The sequence below is a fragment of the Desmodus rotundus genome, chromosome 2, assembly GCF_022682495.2.
Source record: "Desmodus rotundus isolate HL8 chromosome 2, HLdesRot8A.1, whole genome shotgun sequence".
Lineage (NCBI taxonomy): Eukaryota > Metazoa > Chordata > Mammalia > Chiroptera > Phyllostomidae > Desmodus > Desmodus rotundus.
The window spans coordinates 37,550,087-37,576,512 of NC_071388.1; the positions used below are offsets into that span (position 1 = coordinate 37,550,087).

Consider the following 26,426-nt stretch of genomic DNA (forward strand, 5'->3'; position numbering starts at 1 on the left):
AGTGTTATGTATACACATAAAATAAAAAAAAATAGTTATTTAACAGGACAAGTATTATCTGTTTTTTTTTTAACTTAGGGAAATAATTCAAAAAGATACATTTAGAAAAAATATATATCTGATTTCATATCATATTCATTAACTCTCAGACTCACAATCTAAAATCACTAACTTACAATTAGCGTTGGCCAGCTACTAGCGTCAACTCATATTGATACATGTAGCAGGCCCAGAGGGAGGGAGGGATCTCAGGAAATGCCCCAGGCAGATGAGGTGAAAACTAGGACAGATTCCACCCCCACCCCAGGCTACAAAGGAAGAGTTTGCACAAGGTTAGAGCCTGAAAAGCTCTCCTACCCCCTCCCCATTCCTGTTTTAAGGGGAAACCATAGGTCACAGAGGCACTGTACCTAAAGGTTATTTAACATGATAGCAGGGGGACCTGCTGACCTGCTAGTCTAGCCTGGGAAAAGGATGGAGACTGGCTGGGGAAGCTGGATCCATCTGGAACACACAGAAGTTTGGCCCCAGAGATTTAAATGCAGGGAGGGTGGAAACTCATCACTTCTTCCCCTCCTTGGCCAGAGCGATCTGGACCAGTGGGCCTTGGCAGTGCCTGGTAAGTATGTGGTCTGTCAGCAGCGGGGGCCAGAGGCGCAGGGAGTGGCAGCAGTGGCAGTGCCATGGCTGCACGGGCAGCACATACACAGACTCCAGAAAGATGCGTGAAGCTGGACTGCAAGTGGGAACACGCTAAGCCACCCAGAAGGTCATGCTAGTCATCTGCATTTCCAAAAGGATGACAATTTAAATGGGAGAATGAACTCTAGGTGCAGACTTGAACTAATCTGGCAAAGGGTGGTGGGGTTTTTGGGGGGTATTTTAGAAAGGATAAGTTTTGAGGCAGAAGTTGCCATTCTTCCAAAATCGTGTACCTTTGGAATAAAAGACTCCTCTCCTTTCTCACCAAACCTCTGCCTCCAGAATTTTGCCTAGAGAGTGGCAGCAGGCAGCAGAACCCATTACTGTTCTGTAACAATATCTGTCTTTGCCATCTCCCACATGGTAGAATGTAGATTGTCCTCTACTAGAGTCTCGATTTGATCATATCAACTTCAACTGGCCTACCCAACCATGGAGCATCATCCAGCAAGAAATCTCCAACACGAAACCTCTCAACACCATTTCTGACACGTTCAATCAGTCACAGCACCTTCTCCACACAATGCACAATCTTTTTTGCATTTCATTCACGTTTACCTTTCTTGACATAACAAAGCATAATATGCCAAAAGTGTTGTGTATTTCCTTCTTTCTTCAATGTTAAAATGACTGCACAAAACTCACCAATTTTGCTGGTTTTTTTAATGCACACTGATATGACAAATGTCACAATACAATCCAACAAAATTGTTTGGAATGAAGTTAAAGACAACTAAGCACTACAAGAGCCACCTAGGGAAAAAAACAAATGAACTTTTTTTGGCCAATACTAAAGTTAAAAGATGCATACTTACACTCTATAAGCCGATCAATTCCATTTCTAATACACCAAGAAGATGGAAGTACTTAGGTCTACCAAAAGACATATATAAGAATATTCACCACAGTTTTAGTCAAAATAGGCCAAAGTTGAAAAACCTTCAAATGTCTCTTCATCCACAGCAAAACAGTGTTATATTCACATACATAGCAATAAACAAACAAACAGCTACTGCATAATACAACAGAGACGATGACAGATCTATTAATGAATCTACAGCAGGAACAGTCAGTATTAGTAGTTACCTTTGGTGGAGATACTGATGGGGCGGATAAAGTAAAAGAAAGTAACGTGCACAATGGCAGAAAACGTTCTGTATCTTCATCTTGTTAGTAGTTACGTGGGTATATACTACAATAAAAATTGATGGACATAGCCCTGGCCGGGTAGATCAGTTGGTTGGAGCCTTGTCCACATACGCCAATATTGTGGGTTCAATCTCCAGTATGGGCACATACGGGAATCAACCGATGAATGCATAAATAAGTGGAACGACAAATTGATGTTTCTCCTCTCTTTCTAAAATCAATAAATACAAATTAAAAAAAATTCTTGCAAAAAAAAAAAAAGGACAAAAATTAATGGACACAACTAACTGATGGTAAGAGAAATTACAAAAGTGATTTACCTAAGGCAGGAGGTAGGAAAACTGAATGAAAAGATGGCCTAAGGGAACTTCTTTCTAGGCGATGCAAATTCCCTTAAATCTTGATTGTGATGGGTTATGTGGTCATATAAAGATGTCAGAATTGTACACTTAAGATGTTTATTTTATTGGAAGTAAATTATACCTCAATTAAAAGTCTACTGAGTTACACATTTAAAATATCTGTACTTAAGTGACAGGTCACTCTCAAAAATGACTAATACAAAAGATGCTCAACCTCACTCGAAATAAAGAACAAATTAGAAGGAAATTAAATATCATCTTTACTATGAGATTAGCGAAGAGCAAAACATTTGGTAACTATGTAAACAAGAGAGTGGGCAAAGAGACTGGCAATGGGAGGAGTATAAAATGAGAGAGTCTCAGTGATGTCATTCTGGAGTAACTACCCCACTTAACAACAGTTCCAGTGCTAATAATTTATCACAGAGACACCCCGGAATGTACAGGAAATGATATACTTATATGTACCAAGGTTATTTACTGAAACATTGTGATAGCAACAGACTGAAACCACCAAAATATCCATCGACTGAGGAACCGGTTAAATATATTATGGCATATACATTTAATAAAATACCACCATTAAAAAAATAAATAAAGCTGTGCATGTGCTGAGGTGAGAGGTATAAAAATTAGTGAAAAAAGGAAGATACAGCAAAGTGACTTTATATCCTATCATCTGTTTTTACAACAAATCTAGGGAAAGGGTGTTAATTATATATACCTACTGGCTTTAATACGTATAGTATTTGTCTGAAAGGATACAGAGGAAATCGCTAACACTGGTCAGCTCCAGGGAATTAAACTGGTGGCTTGGAGGATGTGGGAAACAGGAGGACACAGAACACGTGATGTTTTAGCTGTGATGTATTACACAGTCAAGTCATTTCCGAGGCAGTTATCAGCCTTACTTTGTACACATTACTTGCCATACACAAATATACACGTCTATAAATGTCTCAAGTATATAATCATAATTCCCTCTAAAAAATACCTAAATGTAGATTAAAATTGTTTTGCTTTCTTTTGATCCTTAAAAAGTTGCAACGGTCTGAATTAAATTATAATCAAACAGTGAATATTCACTGCACAACTTTTTCCAAGCCCGAAAAAGGTATACGAGGTCTGTCCAGAAGGTATCCAGCCACATAACATAAAAAATGGAAACGTTTATTGAAGAAGACACGAGGGACATTGTATACAGAACAATGACGCCTCAGTCCCCTTCAAAGCAGGCATCTTGGGACCTCACACAGTTCTCCCAATTGCCCTCAGCTGCCCCATCTCATTTTCCTGAATCTCACTGATGGTCTGAAACCTCTTCCCTCTCAAAGGTGATTTTAATTTTGGGAAAAGCCAGAAGTCGGCAGGCACCAAATCTCAGTATAGTGAGTCACCTGGGTGATCTGATGGTTCGCCAAAAAACCTCTGCACAAGACGTGATGCGTGAGCAGGCGCCTTGTTGTGATAACAGTGTCACTCACCAGAAGCCTTCTGAATCATTCCAGTGGTTTTCGTGGAGGAATGTTCAAGCCTGGCACAAAATCTGAGGCAGATTCATTGCTCTACTCACTCAGTCCTTTTGAATGTGACGACCACACAGTACATATGCCCACTCAACAGTATCTACTGCCCCCACGGACTTGTTCAGTGAAGTCGTCAATATTCACACAGGCTCATTCCAGTCCACTCTACTTGGCTGCCAGGTTACATCGATATCACATAAACCACTCTCTTTATATTAACTATGGCTGGACTGTTTCTCAGACAGGCCTCAAGTACCTCTCCTCACCTTAAATATACTAGCAATATATTCCTGAAAAGGAAATACTGTTCTTCAACCAGAGAATTAATAGCAACAAACTGACTAGAGTGAAAGGCCAAGTAAACTATACACTCAACCCCAACCGACTTTACACGTGCACACACTCAGCAACACCTTAAAATGGTAACTAAAATAACATTTCCAAATCCTTCTTCCATAGCTGACTAAATTCACTGTGGCTTGGTCAATTACAGCTTTCTGACTTGACACTAAAAAAATGTGTCCACGTTTAGAAGTACTACGATGCTTGCTATTTTTTTATAATCTTTTTATATATTTTACAGTGATAAAAACATCAATGATAGTACTGTAACTTTACTTATCTTAATGATTCCCTCCTCTTAGTATCTAAAACTTTGTTATGGGACAGGAACTCTATTCTAGGGTTTTATTACTGCTTTGGACTTCCAAAATTATAAAATAGGAAATAATCCACAACTTTCAATGTCTTTACAATTAAGCTAAATTCTAAACATGTGATGACATAAATACATAAACACATTAGATGTTAGGTACATTATATAATGAAAACCTGGCTTCCGTCACAGGTAAATTAAAATAATTTATGAATCTAACTTCTTAATTATATTGGAGCGTGTTCACCTGGCTACATCCAGCTACACAAACTTTTAAGACAAGGGCCCTGGCTGGTGTGGCTCAGTGGATTGAGTGCCGACCTGCGAATCAAGGGGTCGCCGGATGGATTCCCAGACTAGGGCACATGCCTGGGTTGCAGGCCAGGTCCCCAGCAGGGGGCACGTGAGAGGTAACCACACATTGATGTTTGTCTCCCTCTCTTACTCCCCCTCTCCCCTCTCTAAAAATAATAAAATCTTTTTTAAAACGTTTTAAGGGAGGGCTCCCCCCCAAAAATGGAATTCTCCTCTGGAGGGTGGGCCCCGTATAGTACCAGGATTCCTCCCACTAGGTGAGTGTTCTGGAACTCATTTGTATTAGTGTCCCCGCAGGCTTTGCGAGAGGCTGCTTTCGGCTTTAGTACATTTTTTTTTTTTTTTGAAGACTCTTAACACGTTGCCCATTTCATGATAGGTGATTTACGACTGCACCTGCCCACACTGAACTAAGTGTTCAGCAATTTCTAACCGAAAACAGCACTGACCCCCCCATGCCCCACCCTCCCCCCAAGAGACTTTTTTTTGTTTCCCTGGATGAGAAAAGTCCTCAAAGGGAAACATTTTGCCCATGTGAAAAAAGTGAAACAAAAAAATGGCAGCAGCACTAAAAAGACTCACGATCAATGAGATCAAAGACTGTTCTGAGCAGAGGAGAAAAAAGTCTCAATACGTGTATTGCATCAAATGGAGGTACTTTGAAGGTGACTGAAATTTAAACATGTAAGAAAAACTACGTAATTTTCTATAAATAAATGCCAGGGTTTTTTTAGGTCCTCCCTCATGTTACAGCTTCTAGCAAAAAAGAACCACTATGGAAGAAACTACATAATTACAAACCAGTTTCTCAGTGTTCCAAACGAACATATTTCTCAATTGTTGCTACTTCACTTGGTGCTCATGAATGAACAAACATGAATATACTGAAGTTTCCTCATTCCAAAGGCTGTGCACATTTAATACTAAAATACCAACACCTACTTTTAAAAGTATATATAATTTTGAATTAACCTTTTATTTCTGAAGTATGTTTACCTTTAAACCTAAAAACTCCATTATTTGATTTACAATTTAAAACTTAGATTATTCACTTCATTGAATTCTTTAGGCACTTTACTGTTTTCTCTAGTAGAAAAATGCAGATGGGATGGTGGGGGTTAAAATATTAATCTACTCTCTGCCTTTCCCTTACCAAACTTATTTGAAAAATAATGAAGAACTTCCCTAATCTGTCAAAAGAAATAGACTTCCAGGAAGCCCAGGAAGCTCAGAGTCCCAAAGTAGTCGGATCCAAGGAAGCACACACCAACACACATCATAATTACATTACCCAAAATTAAAGGTAAGGAGAGAATCTTAAAAGCAGCAAAGAAAAAGACAGTTACCTACAAAGGAGTTCCCATTAGACTGTTAGGTGAATTCTCAAAGACACCTGGAAGGCAAGAAGGGGCTGGAAAGAAGTATCTGAAACCATGAAAGACAAGGACCTACATCCACGATTACTGTATCCAGCAAAGCTATCATTCAGAATGGAAGGGCAGATAAAGTGCTTCCCAGATAAGGTCAAGTTAAAGGAGTTCATCCTCACCAAACCCTTATTATGTGAAATGTTACAGGGACTTATCTAAGAAAAAGATGATGATCAAAAATATGAACAGTAAAATCACAACAAACTCACAACTATCAACTGAACCTAAAAAAAACAAAAACAAAAAGTAAGCAAACAACCAGAATAGGAACAAAATCACAGAAATGGAGATCACATGGAGGGTTATCAGTGGGAGGGGGAGGGAGGAGGATGTGGGGAAAGGTACAAGGAGTAAGAAACATAAATGGTAGGTACAAAATAGATAGGGAGAGATTAAGAATACTATAGGAAATGGAGAAGGCCAAGAACTTACATGTATGACCCATGGACATGAAGAAAGGTGGGGGAATGCGGGTTGGATGGGAGGGTGCAGGGCAGAGGGGAATAAAAAGGAGAAAAAAAAATGGGACAAGTGTAATAGCATAATCAATAAAATATATTTTAAAAAATAAAAAATAAAAATAAATGTCACTTCAAAAGAAAAATAAATCTTGGGACAAATGATAACAAAAACACAATGACCCAAAAATCTATAGGACACAGCCAAAGCAGTTCTAGGAGAGAAATTCATAGTAATATAGAGGCCCATCTCAAAAATCAAGAGAATGTTCAAATAATCTAACCTTACATCAAGAGTAACTAAAAAAAGAACAAAGCCCAGAGTGACTAGAAGGAAAAAAATAATAAAGATCAATATGTAATCAAACAAAATAGAGTCTAAAAAAGTATAGAAGATCAATGAAACCAAGAGCTGGTTGAGCTGGTTCTTGGAAAGATAAACAAGATTGATAAACCTTTTACCAGACTCATTAAAAAAGAAAAAAAAAAGGACCCAAGTAAAATAAAATCAGAAATGAAAGAGATGTGAGGAATGACACCACAGAAACACAATTATAGTATTTATGTAATTTTAATTAAACAGTGCTTGAGATTAACTTTACAACCTTATCAAACTGAGATTCTAATGACTTTTACATTAATGCACAATCTTTAGACCTTTTAAAGTAACAAAAAAGTAACTAACCAAGAATATAAATTACACCCACTAAAAACCTCATTAACTAGTTACACTGTATCTAGTGTGACTATCTATTTTCTTGTGACTATTCTCAAATAAGTACCGTATTTTTCAGACTATAAGATGCAGCAGATCATGAAAGCACCTAGCAGTAATAAGCCAGAAAGAAGAAAAGAGCAGTAATAAGCCAGAAAGAAGAAAACCTGGATTCTTAGTTCTCAGTAACATTCTTTCTTGAATTCCAATTGCTTTTTATTTTCAGAATTCAGTTTGCCAAACTCTAACCATTACATGTCATTCTCACCTATCATACTACCAGCTCGACTCTGTCTGTTCTGTCCAGAACTAAACCCCTTTCCATCCCAGACCACCATCTCATCCATCACACACTACATCCAGAATTGAAACATAATCCTGCTGTTCTGCTTAAAGTCCTTCACTAGCTCCCTGTCACGGAAAAATGCCCAAACTCCTCAGCACAGCACAAAGTCACTTTGTGTCATGATCCCTTCTTACCTTTCCTGCCCACTGGCACTCTCCAATTTACAAACTGTAAGCTACACATAAAGCAAACTGTTTGCCAGGGAAGACCAACCTGTTTGGCATCTTTATGCCCTAACACATATCCTCTCCTTCTCCTGTTATACCACTCAGGTATCAATATTTTATTGTAAATTATTTTAATATACACTGGTTCTCAGTTAATACAGGCAACACTTGGGATTTATTTTAGCATTTAGAAAATTATGAATGTGAACAGTTTTAATAGGACTTAAGAAATAATTTCAGTACAGTTTCCAAAAATATGTAGTACACATGGCAAAGTAATAAAAGTAAAATACTGAAAAGTTACTGACTTTGACATTCAACATACAATTAAAATAAGGGCATTACAAAAACTTCTCAAAATATGTTCATTTTCTCTACAATGAAATTGGATGTAACAAATGCACCCGAACTTGGAGATTAATGCATAACGGACATTTCTTAAGACATCTAAAAAATATTTTCTGTATAGATAACCTGTTCAAAATCCAGGTGTCAGAGAAATGCAAATGTTTTCTGTAAAAAAAACCAGTTCAGGTAATGATTAACCTGAAGAGATCAGTACATTTTCCATTTCATATGGCTGAACACTGACTTCATTTTTAAATTACCTATGCAACCATAAGGTCAAAGAGCATTAAATCCAGAAGAGACCTCAGAGGGCCAGTTCAATGTTTTGGTTTTTTTTGTAACCCTCACCTGAAGATGTTTATATGAGAGAGGGAGGGAGGGAAGTCGGAGGGAGAGGGAAACACCAGTTGGTTGTCTTCCGCATGCACCCAGACTGGGGATCGAACCTACACTGACTGCGGATGGAACCTGCAGCCTTGTGGTGTACTGGCTGATGAATCAACCCAATGAACCACCGGTCAGGGCCCAGTTCAATGTTCTAAAGATGAAGCAACTGAAATCCAGAAAGATTACTACGTCAAGTCACAAAAGGCTTTTTCTTCACGGTTATTTTCTTATTTTAGTGAGCTGATGATGCACTGATCTAAATAATAACTTATGAATAAAAAACTTGTTAATTTTGTTACACGCTAAAAATATTTAATATCTGGTTAGGATGAAGGTAGTTATCTTCCTCAGATATTAAAATAGCCCTTGTATATGTATAATTAACCTGTTGATAATTTTCTAACAGCTGCCCTCAAATACTGGTTTCCATTATGTTAAGTTAGCAGAAGTAATGTTAAAAACAAAACCAAAATAAATAGCATCCATTTTTTTATTATATAATTCATTCTGAGTACTCGATACACATATTAGCAATAGGCAGGATACATAAAATTACAATTACTATTATGAGGGACCTCAGTTTTTCATTTTAAAAATGGATCTACACTTGAAAAGGTTAGGAACCACTGAGCAAAAAAAAAAAAAATTTTTAAGTGCCAGTTCTATTGTAGTTAAAAGAGAATTTTCAGTTAGCTTTCTATCATGGATTAAACTCACAACATTCCCCAGTATAAATGAACACACATTTGGGGGGGGAGGGGAGCGGGAAGGGAGAAAAGGCTGTTTCCCCAGCAGCTTTCTTGTTTACTCAACTGTCAGACCCACTGCTCTCCTCCCACTCCCACCAGGTACTCAGGAGCAGCCATACTTCCTATGTGGCCTCTGGCCATGGTGAGCACTTTCCCAAACCAAGTTGATCAGTGCTTCAAGAACTTTCCGAACAATACAGAGAAAAAGGGAGTCCCTACTCTAAAGCAGGAGAAAATAATAAACACTGGCACTGGCAAGTTGTGTTTTCCTCCACATCAAGAAAGCCCATCTACTATGAGAGAACGAAACTAACTCACCAAAAAAAAAAAGCTGTTAACAGAAATTTCTGGTAGCATTTAAATTGCCTAAAGCCTGGCTGACTCAATGCCCTTCCTATAGTTCAGTTATTCAAACCATTTTTGGATTCCATATGCCAATAAATTCTCCTGTTCGGGTTAAGCTAATTTGAATTGAGTTTCTATTGCACAACTAAATGAGTTCTGATTCATATACCAACTTTGGGAAATTGACTATGATTATTCCAGACAATGTCACAGGTAAATGTAAGTAAAGGCAAATTACAAAATCTCCAGAATCTATATTACCATAAATGTGGATAATCTAGCCCTCCTACTACTTGAAACATTCATCTTTAACTTAAGGAAAATGAAGTGTTAAACTCTTTAAATCTAGCAGTTATGATTAGCACAAGCACATTCTCAAATTTCAACAATCCTCCATTTATTTTCTCCAGATTGATTCAAATACCATCTGTAAGTACATTCCTCCAAGAAAAGTGGGGGGCACTCCCGTATGGTCCCTAGGCCTCCAAATGTACATATCAATGTAAAAAAAGCCTCTTCCAACCCTCCCCTAAATGCTGACCTTTTAATGAATTATTTTCAGTGTTCTATTGTAAAGAACCAATCCTTAAGGCTATCAGCTGCTCATGAGAACATTTCTGAGAGAACAATTTCACGAAAATATTAACTGAACATGTACCAGGTACCTATTCTCATGGAATTTTAACTATAGAGGTGTGTATGCATACACACATATCTACATATATGTATTTGAGATGTATTTGAGTGACGTGTGCTCTCAGAAATGTTTCCATGACCAAGCTGATAGTCTTAAACTGGTTCATCCTTACAAAAAGAACACTGGAAATAATTGATATATATCAATGATCAGGCTATTGCAGAGAGAGATAAGCACTATGAGGAAAATAAGAGGGTCTTGTTACCGAAAATGGCTAAGGAGTGGGCAGCTACACTCCAGTGTGACCTTTCTGTGTGACCTCTCTGAGGTGATGGCACTGGAACTGAAGTCTAAGTGACGTAAAAGAATCAGGCATATCACAATCTCAGGGCCAAGCCTGAGGCACAGAGCAAAGCAATTAAGGCACTGGGATAGGAACAAGCTTGTACAGTGGGCGTGGAGCTGGCACGCTCATCACAGTGAACAAGGGGGAGGGTGCTGCGAAATATGGCAAGGTTTGTGAGGTGGCCAAGAGCAGGACCTTGTGCTGGGGGGACCCTCACAGCCTAAGGAAAGGCATTTGAATTTTGTACTGAGTATGATGGAAACCCCATAGAGGGAGGGTAACAGGAAGAAAACTGACATTTACTGAGCATCTTATATCATTCCAGACAAAATAGTATGTATAAATGTCTTTGCTATGCACTCTATAAAGCCATATATGTATTCATATAAATTATGCCATGTGCAAGTATCACAATATTTATCAAAAAAATCAGTATGCTGCTATGCTCAAACTTAAAAAAAAAAAAAGCCACTTTTCCTGTTACTACTAGTTCTCACTTGTAGGAAGTCACTTATATGTTGATTTGTCAGACCAAAGGAACCAACCAACCAATGTTATGTACTAGCAACACACATGAGTCATTTGGAAGAAAATGCAAGAAAGGCAAATGAGACCAGATGAAATGAGGCAGCATGAGAGTATACGACCCAGTCAAATGAAGCAAACCAAGTAGAGAAGCAACAAATTAGAATTCATGCCCACATACAAGCAGAGCCTAGGAATAGAAAAGATTAAGTTATCTACGTAAACAAAGTACACTCCAGCATACAAGTAAACAAAGGGTAAAACACACAAAGCCTCTAAAACAAACTCTGTTTATGCCCCTATTTAATAGGACCTTGTCTGTTTTAACAACATTCAGAGGAAAATGAAAATTAATGTCTTAAATGTACTATGCTTGATAACTTCTATATCTGAATTTAAATTTTGTTTTTATTTGTAAGTATAAATATTTATTAAATATCATTGAAATACTGTGGCAATGATTTTAGTTCCAAGTTCTAAAACTGAAAATCTTCCCTTATGGCAAATTCTGGTTTCCAGAACATAGCTCCACTATCTCCCTTCTGACAACTAGCTCCCTCTAACAAAAGAGTCTTCAATAAAAATGAAAGCAGGGAAAAAAGGCATCTTCTACTCTGGAAAGCTCCAAATGGTAATACCAAAACTTCTTATCCCCAAACCTCTACTCCAAACACCCGATACTTCAAATTTGCGTAGATATTTTCACCAGGAGCCATAAGTAGATGATGTTGCCCCAGCTCGCCCTAACAGTGTTACCGCGGCCTGCCTTGTTTCTTCCAATTCTGACCATCCTCTATCTTCCAACTCCGTCTCATCACCACTTACCATTAAGTGAAAATTTAATGCCACCGCCAGCCTGCATTCCACAGTAAAATGCAGGAAGAATGTAACAGGATGTTCACACTCTAGAATGTGGGCAGTAGCAGATCAGAAGAAGAGGTCAGAATTAAGAGCCAATCTGGGCCACAGAAACACCTGTACAGTAAGGACTGGTTTAAAGAGACAAAGGACATGGAGTGTGCTTATGCTCTGAGCCCTGAGGGAAGGCCAAGATCAAAGGGGAGAGCATCAGTAGGTGTATAGGCTGAGCACACAGGCTAAGATCAAGAACCAGGAGTAAAAAGTCTACCAAGCACGGCATTATTAGTTATCAGGTAAAAGCCAGGGATCTAATTAGGGGAGGAAAAAAGGACAAGGGGAAATAAACTAGAAAGAGCACATGAGTATCAGGAACATGTGGACCAGTCCACGCAACAATCCAATTCAGATTTAACCAAGTCTTGGAGCACATTCATTGTCTGTCCCTGCCAACGCCAAAAGCTGAAGAGCAGGATGCTAAGTTATCAAGCAGGCCCTCACAATTCTTACAGGATGAACACCGTGAGTCCAAGGGTCCATAAATTTGTAAAAATGAATGAACCCCTTTCCTACTTTGTGTATTTGAATCATCCTGCATGTTTTTAAACAAAACAACAAAAAAAAGAGTATAGGATATATGTACCGCAATTAAAGCCAAGTATCATTTCCTGAAAACTTACTTTAGTATTTGTGCACATGTACACATCCTGTGTTGTGTCATATGTATTTCTTAGTGAGAAGCCAAGTCACTGTTTGCAGAGTGTAAATGCCCATCTGAAATGACTGATCTGTCCACGCACAGCATCCAATGAGAACCAGAGCAGTGTATGATCTCCTTGAGACTGGAAAAAGGTATAGATGCCATTCCAGGAAGCAAAAAGGCTATTTTTCAAGAAAGGTAGCAACCTTTCTTTTTTTAAAATATCACATCGAGATGTGACCAAATTCAGCCATGGCTGGTGTGGCTCAGTGGACTGAGTGCTGGCCTGCCAGATGAAAGGCCACTGGTTCAATTCCCAGTCAGGGCACATGCCTGGGTTGCAGGCCAGGTCCCCACTGGGAGAGGCAACCAATAAATGTACCTCTCACACACTGATGTTTCTCTCCTTCTCCTTCTCTCTCCCTTCCCTTTCTCTAAAAATAAATAAAAATAAAAATCTTTTTTAAAAAAAGGTGACCAAATTCAATATATTACTGTAAAACAACATATGCATTGGAGACATAACGAAGCGTCCCAGGACGCATTGTCATTTTAGAGTGAACAGAAGCTCAGTCACCAAATATATTATTAGTCTTAGCTCTCTAGCTTGGGAATTCTAACCATTCTGTTCTCTGCAGTTGCCACAGGAAGTCATGACAGGTTTACAGGAGGGGTGTCACTTTTCTGCCCGTCTCTACAGCTGTTCCTCTTGCAGCTAACAAAAGCACCAAATAGTAGCTAACATTTATTGAGTACTTCCTCCATGCCAGACCCTATAATAACTGCTTTACATGAATTCGCATTTCAATCCCCACAAACAGTCTATGAAGAAAATTAATCATTGGTTATTCCCATTTTTCAGAGTGGAGACCAATGGAAACAGTTCCACAATTTCTCTAAGCCACATAGCTAATAAGTAAGGCTGACAGGCTTCAGAGGTGAGCACTTCACCGCATTAACACCGTACAGCTAGGGGTTACTGCCAAAGAGCAGGCACAGACCCTACCTACTCCTCTCACCGCTGACAAGAGAGGCACTGCTCTCAGGAAAGGCTGGTGCCAAGTCACAGCAGCAGAAATAAACGCACCAAAACAGACGCAACCTTTCTCTGAGGTTTTTCCAGCTTAAGTCAAAACTGATGGGCACAACTAGAAGTCAAGATTCTTTGGGTAAACTGAACAGCCAATGTACCATTACAAATGACACCAAATGCACCCAAAAATGGAATCAGAGCCTACTGTATCTGTCCTTGGAATAATATTACATGTATCTAAATTCACAAGTCATGTTAGGGTCCATGAATATCAGGATATGTATCAATAGTTCCATAACCCCACTTTATTAAAGATTATCATAATTATTAAAATCAACTACTAAACTATGAGAACTCCAATTTTCACCTGATTTCCAAATCCTTGACAAAACAACACAACCACAATCTCTTAAAGTTTACACTGAATTAATTTGTAATTACCAACCTTGAGTAGAACTCAAAAATCACCAGTTCACTATCACTATATTTCCACTGGTCTGATGACATAATCATGAAACAGAACCAACATTTTTTTTAGTTATTATTTTTTTCATATATTTTTTATTATTGTTCAAATAATGTTGTCTTCATTTTCCCCCTCACCACTCATCCCTGCCCCACCCAACCCCACCTCCCACCTTCAATCCTACCCTCCTCTGGCTTTGTCCATGTGTCTTTGATATGTGTTCCTTGATGGCCATTTTTAATCGTACTCAGTAGCTCTAATTCTGCCTACAAATCTGAGAAATAAGACTAAGTGCATGCAGAAATATAGTTTCAACGCTTTAAGAACTGACTGAAAAGCATGGGAGAATTAGCACAGTTTTCTCTTTTTTTGACTGTCCAAATTGAAACAAGTGGAAAAGATTCAGAATTCTTAGCTGCAACCCTTCATTTTTCACAAGCATTTCTTTTTTTTGAAATGGTTAAAACTAACACGATTCAAACAGTTCAAAAGGTTATGCACAAAAATAAGTTTCTCCCACATCTGACCTCATGATCTCCCCATCCCACCCCTGCCCCACAAACCACTGTTACTAGACACTTGTGGATCTTTCTGGAGTCACTTCAAACACACAAAACAAGCACACATACACATACTCCATCGTGTATGTGTCCTTTCCAACTCCTCTTCCCCTTTCTAAGCTAAAATGGCAGCGGACTACACAAGATCTTTGCCTCCTTGTTTTTTCACTTAAATATGTCTTTGAGAAGATCCTATAAATACTAACAAGAAAATTATAAACATCAATTCTAAACACATCTGTAAGAGACCCATCCAAGTCACACAAAACATCTCTCACCAGGTGTTAAAACTGGTGACCTCTGCTGGCAGGACACAAGGAAGTCCAAGGTCAAAAAGTAATTCTGGGGAGGGCCTGTTAGTTTTAGTTGTTGCACAATGGGAAAACTATTTCCCTGACACAATAGCAGACTGCACCCCTAACCTGTCCATGATCTCACAAAGTACAGGACTTACTAAAAAAAAACAGAGAAAGGTGACTTAGATAAAACCTATCACTTTAGTGAAGGAAAATTTTAAGTATATACTACATTTTTATATTAAAAGGTACAAAAGAACCTTGCCACAGCTACAAACAGCATCTAAAAATTCACACACCTATTATGAACTCTGTCCCACAAAAGGATAATTATATAGAAAAAGAAAAAAACAAAATGTTAAGGAAATTAATTTATTATTCCTACTACCTTGTTTCAAAAACCCCAAGTAGATGACCCAATTGCCTTATACTATGAGTTAATGACATGTAATAGCAGCAAAATAGAGATGGAACAAAATTAGTACACGCTCTACACGATTACCTTGTTCAAATTAAGGGGAAAGCACAAAACACCTTTCCCTAACCCATAATCTGTTTTTTATTAGCAGTTAAAGGTAACCATCAAAATAGGCTGTAACTTCTCCAGCAAGGGGTTTGCTTATGCTGATGTCAAGTACTTTCTGACTATTCAGAAAATACTATGACAGAATGTGAGAATTTTAATACGAGAATTGACTACGTGAGTATTGGTTGAGTGAGTGAGCAAATTTTAGGTACTATTTCACGTGATCCCCTTACAGTGCACATTTCTATAAGCTAAATCATTACCCACATAACTATGGCTTTACAAAAGCTGATAAAAATTAATTTGCTGAATGAATCTATGTTAGAATTTGAAATGCTTCGCACCATTCAAGTAGATAAACAGGAAGGAAAAAAAGTCACTGATTACCTCATTATAATGTCCTATCACTCAGTGTTGAATAGAACACAATGCAAGAAAAAGTAGAAAAGAAAAGCTCAGATACCACCTTTGTTCTCAGACAAAATAAAGAAGATAAGTAGATTGAAATCTAGTTCCTAAAAAGTAAAAATTCTTCACTGTTCTAATGCAATTAAAAAATGTTAACATCTTTATTTTTTAAAAAAAGTTTGAGAGCACAGTGTACCATTTCATATGAAGAATTATTCTATTAAGATCCTGGAATGACCACCTCTGACCTGTACTCCTCATGTTCTTCTGTTTTTTAAATTCTACCTCCTAAAAGAAACTTTCATAGCTACGGAAAGAAAAAAGTGGCAAACTCCCAGTTTAAACACTCAATACCTTTTCTTCCTCATTCCTCAAACTATTCATTACACACAAATCTCTTCCATAATCTGAATACTCTATGTTTACTACAATTTAATTGTTGAACTTTCTGCATGACCCTCATAGTTTGGTTTTATTAATTCTGAGCTAAGAATCTAAGCCCTCAGAAAGCGAGGTAACATAGCACTCATTTTGAGACAGATAAAAATCATGCTAAAAATTATATTTTAAAACTCTAAATATTAAAAATTTCAGAAGGATATAACCAAATTTTTTGCACTTTGAATAAATTACAAAGGTTGATTGTAAACAACACAGCACAGTCTTACCATAAAAACCTACTGAAACGAGATGGTCACAATGACATTCTTCTCGCAGATTAAACCCACTTACGCAGTATGACAGATACACCTTACACGGAATGTTAACACATCCATGGCACTGGCTCAAATGGGACTCCGCTCTCGTCAGACTGCTGTTACACATACTGACAGCTAAAAAAAAATCGCATTTAGGCACACTACCAAGAACATGATGAGCAAAATAGCCTGAGAAATTAAAAATAAGTAAATAAATTCCAAAGTCTGAGGTTATAATTGGCACAAAGATAACCAGAAAAAGCCCACTTAGTGTGACATGACTCCCAACTACAGTAGGTTTTTCACCAATACTGTGGCTACCATTCCTGAATTAAGAAGACAAAATTAATTTTCATTTCACTCTAAGTTTTAACTAGGTTAAAAAAAAAAACAGACTAACAGTTAAATGCCACTATAGCATACCTAAACCTTGAAGCCATGATTCAAAAAGCAGCTTCTCCTACACGAACATGACTGTCACTGTTACTTTAGCATTGGCCCTTTAAACATGACGATGTTATGGAAGTCAAGAATTCTGCTAAGTACTATGTTTTTTTTAAAAAAAGGTCCAAGAAATATGACATGTAGTTGGGGTGATGTGCCACATATTCAAACATAAAACAATGAATAATTATGGAGTTTGTGATATTCACTAGACTAGGTCAGGGGAATCTCAGAGAAACATCCTGAGTCAGGATGGCCAGAAAAGCTTCCTGGAAGAAGTGGGACTGAAATCAGGCCATTAAAAAGGACACAGGGAAGGAACAGCATGAGCAAAAGCAACGGAGTAATGAGTATGGAAAACTGCAGTATTTGATAGGCAGGCAAGAATCCCAGTTGGAAGAGAATGGGAAATTAAGCTGAATAGGTAGAATGGAGACTTAAAAGCCAGACTGAAGCATATGAACTCGATCCAGTTGGCAAAGGGAAGCCATAATGGGTTCTCCAGCAGGGAAACTGACGTGATGAAATCAGTATTTTAAATAAATACACTATCGGTAGTTACAGAAGACAGGTGGAGAAGAAAGGCTGCTCTGCTCAGGGCAACCTACTAGAAAAATTAATGCAAAAAAACCATTCATTCATTCCTTTCATTCACTCACTGAGAAGACAGTACACTGGCTAAAAGACAGACATGCCCCTTACTCCCTGAGCCTTGCTTTCCCCAAGGTGAAAATCAGGGCATCGCCCACAAGAGTGTCCCAAGTACCTGTCAAAGCATCTGTGTAGTCCTGACACACACAACTCTAACAGTAGTTGTTACCATTATTGCTGAATGAAGAACGGTAAAAAGTGGAGAGTAAAAATAAGACAAGGCCCACAGATATTTTAGAGAACAGAACTTCCAAGTAGAACAGTCTTGACAGCAGCTGAAATATGGAGCAAGAACACAAATGAAAGGTCAAGGCTGGAGAAACAGTAACACATTGAAGAAATCACTCCAATCTAAAAAGCAGATCCTAGGTACTGCCAAACCTGGCCTTGGAAAACAAAAAAATTTTAAGTTGGAAAATATTTCAAATGGTACAAGTGGATTTAAAAAGTCCAAGCCCAAGTGACAGAACAGCATCAAAGACACACCACTGTACCTACACCAACCATGTAACTTGATATTATTAAAGCCCAATTCAATTCTTCAAGGTAAGACTTAAACCGCAACTTTAACAGTAAACAAGGGAAGCCCAGTTTATTTTAAACACTTTGACAAGGAACTTGGGAAATAAACCTGCCAAATGCTTTCTATGACAGTATGCCCCCACTTAAAATAAGTAACAAGCAAATAAAATGTAATACAAAGAAGCAAACTTCAAGTCCAAACCTATCATCATCATCATCTAAACACCTTACATTTGCATCATGCTTGCTGAATGTCAAGTACTGTTCTCAGCACTTTACACACACACTTCTTTCTCTCAATCCTCTCAGCTCTACGAAGTCTGCTGTCCCTATGACACAGCGGAGAAACCTGAGATACCGCGAGAGTTACTCCCCCAAGGTCACACGCGGTAAGGGATGGTACCTGAGGTTCGAACCCAGGCAGCTGGCCTCAAGGATCTCTGATGGAATCAACTGTACTACACCAGACACATGATGTTTCCCATTCAAGGAGTATGTACTGTGAGGAAAGGTGAGCATAGTCTAATTTGCTTTTCCTTCTGAACTGAAGGCATGGAACCACATTTTCTTATTTCTGCAGGCAGTACACTTGGAGAGGCCACTTCACCACTGTCAATCTTAAGGTAGAAAACATGGCAATTGACAAGATTGCATCTTATCAAACAAACAGTTCTAGAAAAGTAAGCACAATGATGTTTGAATCCCATGAATTTCATTTATCCATATAATCACCTGACCCAGTTGGTACAGAAAGACAAGTACAGAACTATAAACTTGATTAGAAACACTAGTTTTTACAAGCACATCTACCCAGAAGACTGACAAAACAGCTGAAAAAAGTTGGCACAGCTACAACCATCGAGAAGCAACAGGGCTCAGACAGACCCAGGTTTGGATTCTAGTGCATCATTTGCTCATCTTCTGGCCCTGGACAAGTGAATTAACTTCTGTGCACCTCTGTTTCATTATCCACACAAAAAAGCCCAACACGACCCACCCATCTCACAGGGTCAGCCTGAGGTATGACGGCACACAAAGCAATTCCCACCTTTCCTAGAGCACAGCCCAAGCAGAGTCCCTTTCCTGTGGCTCTTCGGAAGGGTCCTCTAGCAGAGCCCAATACCAGAGGTGGTGGTTAGAAACTTCTCCACATAGCTTTCTTTCACAAAAAAATTTTTTTTCAAGTTTCTGCTGGTAATAGAGCAGAATATACCACCATGGTAGTCTCCAAACTGGACACACTCTTCTTACTAACTCTTTACTATTCAGACCTAGGAGCCTGGCCCTTCTGTTTTATGGGACTGCATAAATGTCTCAATGTTAACTGCTTTCCTTTTTTGCATTTCAGTGACCTAGTAAAATATTTTTTTGTGAAATGAGTCAAATTCACTTGTACTAGAAACTACAATGTCCCGGACAGTGGCAATATTCTGCCACCTCTCTCCCGACTTACTACCACTCATATTCCTCTCAATTCCTTTTATATATTAACAAATACAGAAACTGAATGAAACCAACAAATTTTTCTACTAAATTTATCAAAATGGGTCAAATCAGAAATTCTTCATAGTAATGATGCTGTAGTAAATTATGGGACAATTCCTTTGTCGGCTTCTCATTTGACAAGACTGCACTTATCACTGCAATGTGCGAACAGATGTATTTATTCAACAGGTTGTTGTTCAAAATGTCCATTAGTCACATCTCTATTCATCAGTAACCCCTATGTTTACATTAAGTTTCTACCCTTTCTGCATATTAGCTTGAAAGGCTCCCAGTACACAGGAAGCAGTTACTTCTTGTTCTCTTGGTAGGCAGGCATCATGGTAATCGTGATAAAACTTAATTAGATGTTGAGAATGCAAGTAACAAAAAGATTCCTAGAAACATGTAAAAACTTATTTAAATGTTTAACACTTCTTTGAAGCAACCAATGCAAAACTACAATCTCCACAAAGGGCCACTTCATTTACAATGTGTCTCCACCACATGAATAAGCAAACATCACTCCGTTAACTGAAGATGAGCTGTAACAATTTTTAAGCCATTTAAGTTCTTTAATAGTAAGGAAAACTCTTTCTATTTTCACCCTGATACAGGTTAGTATTTTTCCCTATAGGTCGAGTCCAACTACTCAAATGGCAAAAACAGTACTCATTTATGGGTTTAAAGGCTGTGATTACCCATTCATCAGACAGTGAGTGCATGATAAAAGAACTGGAAAAAACATATTCAAGAGGAGCAGGAAAACCTCAATTTAAGGGCAAAAAGTATAAACAACTCATCACATGCCTAACCACTCTCAGGCATATTTTCTATCTACCGCCGCCCCTCCTCCACAGGTAAATGCTAACTCTTTCTGGAACCCTCAGTGATAATTTCCGAAGCATGCTTGCCGTGAACTCCCATGATACAGCCCAACATACACCCCATTTTCATGGAGACAAAGCTGCTCTATTTCCCTAGACTATAAACTTACTAAAATGGTGAGAACATACAGTCACAGGAAGTCAGAATTACTGAAATACACCAATGCAGCTTGAGTCTGATTTAACAAAAATGAAAATGAACCGTACTGGGATAGCCAAAGAGTCACTCACTGGATCTTCAATGTGTAACCAGGATATTTATTACAGTTTGTTTTAGGTAAGCAGATGAAACCACCACCACCACCACCAGGGCCTTATCTTTTCCAATCTGATAAAGGAGTCTTTAGGAAAAAAGAGGAGGGAGATAATTACTTAATTACAGGAGGTGGGGGTACCATTTAGACTAAAAATAACCCACCCACTTACTCACCATATTTTATTAACAAGGTTGTTTTCATCAACAGAAGGTTCTGGTTTGGAAAACAAGAAAGCCAATAGTAAACTTTCCTAAGTCAACTGTAAATTACATAGGTACTAAAACTACTCACCTTGGTGCCTGCACCGTCCAAGGTTTTAAGTAAACTCCAGACCCTGAGAAAATCTAGTTTTTAACTAGGTACCCACCCCTGTCACTTACAATCACCAAAATGTTTTAGAAAATGTTATTAGATAACCGAAATAGGATCAATTTTAAAGAACCATTACAACCCAAATTTTACATGAAACACACCATTTTCACAACCTAAATTTAATCTCGTTGCCACTGCAAAGTGATGCCTGTTTCAGCAAATTAGGAACTTCCCAAAATACTGACCATGTTAGCACATGCATGGCTTCCCTCGAGCTGCCATTTAAGATTAATATTTCACTTAAATAAAAGTCAGTTGCTGTTCAAAAAATGACATCGATTGCAAAGAGGAAGTTACCAAGAAACCACCCTCACAACGTGGCCTTTACAGAGTCAGAAAATAATGTGACTATGTGCCACCCAAAACTTACCAGGAAACTGGCAATAACTTTGCCAATTTTACACTTCTGAACCCAACTTCAAAGAGACTCAAAATACCTTCTCAGGATGATAAAAAAGCACCAAGTTACAAGTAAACACGTCCAGAAGTGCAGCCCCGCGGCCGCGCGCCCCTCCCCCGCCGGCGCCCCCGCCCGGGACCCACAGCCCCAACAGACGCCGGCAACCCCCCGCAAGCCGGACGGGGTCGTGGACGCGCCCAAGGAGGGAAGCAGATTTCCATTGCCGACTGAGGTTTAACTAAATAACGTGCAGCGAAAAGATCCCTCTCCTCGGCTAAAAATAGGCTATAAAGAAGTCGGCCTCATGATGGCTCCTTGATCCAATTTGCTGCAAATTCTTCCCTGAAAGCCTACCCCCCCCAAGACACACACAAAAAGGGGGTGTAAATGCACGAAGGGTGGAAGAGGGGGAGAAGGCCAAGGTGCACATTTTCGGGGACAACAACATAATAAGGGTAAGGATCCCCCGAGATCAGGAAAGCGTAGGGATTGGGCAGGCACGTGAGCATTTCAAAGAAGCCTCAGAGAGGAAAAAGGGGGGATGGGACACCCTAAATGCCTTCCCCTCCTGCCCCTCCCCCACCCACACCCCGGCTCCCCAAAGGGCCAAGTTGAAGAAATGCTTGTTCCAGTTGCGCCCATTTCCCCGCGGCCCGGCGTCCCCCGGCCTCCTGCGCCCGCGCCCCCCACCCCGGCCCGCGGTCGCCCCCACCCGGGGGTCCGGCCCCCAGCGCTTACCTGGAAACGGTGGCCTCGGACGCGGCTCCCCCTCCCGGGAATGGAGGCACAAGGAAATTCCCCTCCTCGCCGCCGCCGCCGCCTCCAACCACCCCCAAAATAACCCCTCCGGGGGGTGAGAAGCAATTATAACCCCGGCGAGCGGAGGGCGCGGGGGATGGGCGCCGGGCGGGCGGGGGCGGGGAGCGCGGCGCGGGTCCCCAGGTGGCTAGCGGAGGTGCTCCCGCCGGGGGGGAGGGGCGGGGGCGCACGCGGCCGCCGGCAGGGGGAGCGGCGCGCGGGGGAAGGGCGCGAGCTGGGAGAGGAATTGAGGCAGAAGGTAAAAGCTGTTACTAAGGGAAAGAGCCAAACGGTTCGGAGCAGCCAACGGCTCAGACACTCAACACTGGGGAGAGAGGAATGGGGACCAGCCAGGCACAAATGAGCTCGCGAGGCCCGCGGCGGCGGCGGCGGCGGCGGCAGCGGCCGCGCAGCAAAACAAACCCGAGCGGCCTGCGCCGGGCAGGCGCGCGGGGGAGGGGCCGGCGGGGGAGGGGCGCCGCGGACGCTGGGAGGAGGCGGTAGCGGCGGCGGCGGCGCGGCTGGGGGGTGGGGGTGCGCCTCTGCCGGTCTCCTTCGCCCCGCTCCCTCCCGCGCGCCGCGGCGGCGATGGGGGCTGGGCATGTGCGGCGCAGTCTTTTAAAAATAAAGAGCCGCAGGCGCTCCGAGGCGCCTCTAGGGCACTGGCCGCCCCGCCCCCACCGCCGCGCTTCCCCGTGCAGAGCCGCTTGGGTGGGTGTGGGCCCCGCGGCCCGAGGCCCATTTGAGGCGGGGAGGCTCGCGCGGCAGCTAGGGTGGCAACGGAGGTTAACTTGGCTGAGGAGGGTGGCCGGGTTCCCGCGTGTTCGGGGGCAGCCTGTCCCTTCCTGGACGGGGTGCGCGTGTGAGCGCACACACGCGGTGGGCATCATGTGCACGTCTGTGTGTGAAAAAATGTGCACACACCTTTGTGTACATAAATACATATGTTTCTCGGAAGCGTACCTGGAAATGTGCTTTATCTGTAATAACCAATCTTTAAAATGTAATCCAGAGCACAGGATTTGTAAAGAAAACACACGCACACAAGGAAAGGGTTTTTGATACTAAACACAAAGCTGTAATTGAAGTGTTTATGCCCAAATGTACTGTGAATCAAACATATGGTGGTATTTATCGTCTGGTGGGTCTGTTTGAAAGGTTTGGTCCATCAGTTCTCCATTTCACAAAAATAAAATAATGTAATTAGGTGATTACTAAATACAGGGGTGGACAAAAGTAGGTTTCCAGTTGCATTGTGACATTCTTTTGAGTTAATAAAGCTATGGTAATCATCGTAACCGTACGCACAACTGTAACGCTACTTTTGCCCCCTCTTGTATATACTTCTAGGGCAGCATCCACAAAAGTTTACCCACTTCAGGTACTTTCTGCGTGTGTGTAAGCACATCAAGGCTGTTTATAAAGTGTAACTTTGGTGAGTGATGATGTCACAATATGATTGAGGATGAGGGTGCAGCCCCTTGTTTTTTAAGAGGTAGGCACCTCACAGGTTTTAAGACAAACGTGTTAATCTTCCTAAGGCCGTCAGAAAGCCGGGGTTGGAGGTCTTTTAAGACATTTGTGTAAGCCTAGGACATAAAAAGCAGCCACCCTCTTAAGATATGACCAAAAGAAATCTGTTTGTTGTTATTTTTAATTACTACTGTCTTCAAACTAAAATACCATTTTTGCAGCCCTTTTACATGAAGAGTTCTGTTTTCATCACAATATTTGAAAATAGGTGTAGTCATTATTTCAAAGCATTAGTCTTTTGCTCTCAATATCAAAGACCTAAATTTTCACATACACACCCCCCAAAAAAAGTTCATTTGAAATAACTTTTATGCATCTGGACTCTCAGAGGCCTAATGAGCTCAGTGATTAGACAGGTGCTTTGATAGCCAAGGTCAATGGCCTTTCCCCTGATTAGCCCTTGCTTGGGGGTGAGAGGAAGCGGGGCAGAGGCTCCCCTGACGAGGGTGGGAGGGGTGGGGGGTGGAGTTTAACCATCAGAGAAAAAAGGATTGGGATTGGAAACTCTCTCCCAACCACCAGGAAACGAGGTTAAAGAACCTCAGTGGATTGGTGGATGGTCCTTGGAGCTATTTTCATGTATGAAGGAGGGAATGTCAGATTAAACAATGTCACCCGATGGGAATTTAGATAACTGCTGGTTTCCAAAACACTGTGCTCAGTGTACAGGGAAACAGCACAAGGAAAGCAAGTCTGCACTTCAGTAAGAGTCTGAAGCCAAGGCTTAGTTACTGCAGAACTAGCACCTTTGCAAAAACTTTATTTCAGAAGCGATGAGAATACAGGAGTTTCCTATGTTTTTAAATTGCTTAAAAGAGCTGATTAATGACATATGTAAGTTACTAAACATAATCCTCTCTTCAATAAGTAAACTATCTCAGTACAATTAGAGGTCATTTATCTGATCCACCCAATGAAACAAATTTATTAGAAGTTTCACATTGCATACATGGGCCTTCTCCAAGCAGCAGCTACTCTTAAATCAAACCCCTCTTCCAGTGAATATGGACTTCTCAACTACATGATTCTTAAATAGGGTCATCTCAAACCAGGGACCCTCACCACTCTCTCTCAAAATGACCTCTTTCTATCCCTCCGCAAGGGTGGGCCCACACTTCCTCAGTTTGATGGGGTCCAGGGCGCCCAGCTTGAAGTTCTTATACCCTACCCCAAGCTACCTTTTTCCTAACAGAAGTTATCACAATGATAATAATCTATGTGTTTTTTACATGCTTATACTTTACAAGGTATTTCTGTGCATAAATTACTTCATTTGAATAGTGTGATGAAAATCACCAAAGAGACCTGTGCCATCAACTAGGTAGTTCCAGTAAAGGGCACCTCTCCTGCCATGCTCACTGAAAAGAAACTTTATCTTTGGGCACACACACACACACACACACACAGAGCACTAAATATGAAAAAGCCTTGACTCTCTCTGCTAAGGACTTTTAAATGAAATTATATTTTGGTCCCTTTGCTATATTCTGGAACCTGTCTGAAATGACGGTGCAGCCGCAATGTGAAATCTTCAGATAAGTGAGCCCCGATGTAAAGGTGGCATGTATAGTTACCCTACCCATCAGTCACCCTAATATATCCACCATGCAAGATGAGAGGCCTCACCAAACTTCAAGCAATAATTAGGCACAAGAGTGAGGAATAGGACAAAGAAGTAACTATTGTTACTAATTTTCGGTGCTTTCTCCTAATCTAAAAGCTTCCCTTATGCTTCCAATGTGTTGTTTCTAGAAAGGAGAAATTATTTTGTTACTAAGAAATTCTCAAGCAAAGAGGCACATTAAGAAAGCTCTCCTGAGCTTTCTAGCTAATTTACTCAACAAAGAGAAACCTCATACCAGTAACTGTTACCAGAAGTTACATATATATTATAAAATGACTAAACAAATCTGGGCTTGTTTTATTTCAGTAATATTACACACAGGGGTGTGGTATGGCAAGATAGCTTACACTTTTGCAACTTTCATCACTCAGGAAATAGAACATTTTAAAGTTTAAAGTGGCTTAATCCCAGGTCGACAGGATTTCATCCCTGTATGTATTTTTAAAGCCACCATGATGGCTTAAATTGTTTGCATTGGTTCATCTATGTAATTAAGGTGTTCAAAACAAACTTAATAGCATGAAGAAGATATTTTATACCAAAAATGTTATCCTGGCACTATAAATCTTTTTATAGTGTTACTCATCCAGGAACTCAGTGGCTTTCTGTCTGCAGCATTTACCCCCAAGCTTCTTGCTAATACCATACCCTGTGACACGTCTCTGTTTCGTTTTGACTCAGTTTGTGCAATTCTTTGTGGTTCTTTCAGCTATCCGCTTCTGCCTTCCTCACTGGTGCACATCTTGGCC

At 40.2% G+C, this 26,426-nt stretch overlaps 1 protein-coding gene across 13 annotated transcripts in view; it reads right to left on the bottom strand.

The window, feature by feature from the left end:
• TBL1XR1 (TBL1X/Y related 1) overlaps positions 1 to 22,859 on the bottom strand; it is a 144,314-nt gene extending 121,455 nt beyond the window's left edge. For 4 of the 13 annotated variants that reach the window (XM_071220576.1, XM_071220575.1, XM_071220574.1 and 1 more), the window contains exon 1: positions 22,461 to 22,494. The gene's annotated coding sequence lies outside the window, so the exon portion shown is untranslated. Of the gene's footprint in view, positions 1 to 21,692; positions 21,831 to 22,460 lie in introns of those variants that run through there. The other 9 variants (XM_053918101.2, XM_053918092.2, XM_071220572.1 and 6 more) reach the window with 5 other exon arrangements.
• Between the last annotated feature and the right edge of the window lie 3,567 nt (positions 22,860 to 26,426).